Raw genomic sequence first — 2,023 nt, forward strand, 5'->3', positions numbered from 1 at the left:
AGCCTTTTCCTCCAGCACATAATGGTGAATTGTGTATTCATATTTTTTTGCCCATTTTTTTAAAAAGATTTTATTTATTTATTTGAGAGAGAGAGAATGAGAGAGAGGGAGAGAAAGAACATGAGAGGGGGGAGGGTCGTAGGGAGAAGCAGACTCCCTGCTGAGCAGGGAGCCCGATGCGGGACTCTATCCCCCAGGACTCCAGGATCACGACCTGAGCCGAAGGCAGTCGCTTAACCAACTGAGCCACTCAGGTGCCCCTTTTTTGCCCATTTTTATATTGGGTTTTTGGTTTTTGTTTCCTTTGATTTCTAAAAATAATTTACATATAAGGGGTATTACTCATTATCTGTGATATATGTTGCAAATATTTTTCTTGCAGTGAGTGATTTGTCATTTGACTTTACTTTTGGTATTCTCTTATGTGATGTGAGTTTTTAATTTTGTTTTTGTAGTCAAATTTATCAGTATTTTACTGAATCTGAATTTTGAATCAGAAAAAGCCTTTTCCCACATTCAAATTATAAAGGAATTTACCATTGATTTCATCTAGTATTTATATGATATTCTTTCTTTCTTTCTTTTTTTTTTTTTTTTTAAAGATTTTATTTATTTGAGAGAGAGAGAGATAGCAAGAGAGAACATGAGCAGGGCCAGGGGAGAGGGAGAAGCAGGCTCCCCGCTGAGTAGAGAGTACGATGCAGGGCTCTATCCCAGGATCCCGAGACCACGACCCGAGCCGAAGGCAGACGCTTAACTGACTGAGCCACCCAGGCACCCCTGATCTTATTTCTTACTTTTAGAACTTCTTATCCATTTGGAGTTATTTTTGTGTATGATTTGAGGTATGGATCCAATTTTATCTTTTTCAAAATGCTTATCAAGTTGTCCTCACACCCTATATATGCCCCAGTGCTTTTTTGATACCACTTTGATCACATTCCAAATTTCCATATGTATTTAGGTTTAATTCTGGACTTTGTGTTCCATTACATTGATCTATTTATGTGCCAGTACCAAACTTTAATTATAGAAGTTTTATATTTTGATATCTAGTACAGCTACTTTTCCCTTATAGCTCTTCTTTTTCCATTTTTTTTAAAGATTTTTATTTATTTATTGAGAGAGATAGTGATAGAGAGAGCATGAGAGGGGGAGAGTCAGAGGGAGAGGCAGACTCCCCGCTGAGCAGGGAGCCCGATGCGGGACTTGATCCCAGGACTCCAGGATCATGACCTGAGCCGAAGGCAGTCGCTTAAACAACTGAGCCACCCAGGCGCCCCTCTTTTTTCATTTTTTAAAAAAGCTATTCTTGCATGTTTATTTTTCCATATGAACTTTAGTATCAGCTTTCTAGTTCTAGAAAAAAAGCTTATTGGTATATTTATGAAGAATCTTATTTATAAGTTATCTTAGGAAGAACAGACATCTTTTTAATATGAATGATCATATTTAAGAACATATAATGTCTTTCCGTTTGTTCAAGTTAATTTGTGGGTGTTTCAAGAATGTTTCAGAGTTTTCCTCATGTTGATTTTGCACATTTATTGTTAAGTTTATACCTTAGAATTTATCTCTTGCTGTTGTAAATAGGGCTTTTTCCCCCTCAATTATATCTTGAAACTGATTATTGTTAGTGTATCTAAAGGCTGTTGATTTGTGTATATTAGTTTTATATCTTGCTAACTTTAGAATTCTTTTATTATTTGGTTAGTTTTACCATGGATTCTCTAAGATTTTGTATATATACAATTATGTCATCTGTAGGATACTGGGTTCAAGACTGAGGTGTATACATTTTATTACATACATTCCTATGTTTTTGAGTGCTTTTTTTTTTTTTACATAAGGAATAGGTTTTGAGTTTTGTCAAATATTTTTTCAGTCTTTATGGAGATCATCATATGATTTTCCTTCTTAGATCTATTAATATGGGGAATTATAGTAATTGATTTTCTAATAATGAACCACTCTTGTAGTTCCTGGAATAAATCCACTGGACATGGTGTATTATTTTCTTAAT

The sequence above is a fragment of the Mirounga leonina genome, unplaced genomic scaffold (genome assembly GCF_011800145.1).
Source record: "Mirounga leonina isolate KUSES-001 unplaced genomic scaffold, KU_Mleo_1.0 Mir_115, whole genome shotgun sequence".
Classification (NCBI taxonomy): domain Eukaryota; kingdom Metazoa; phylum Chordata; class Mammalia; order Carnivora; family Phocidae; genus Mirounga; species Mirounga leonina.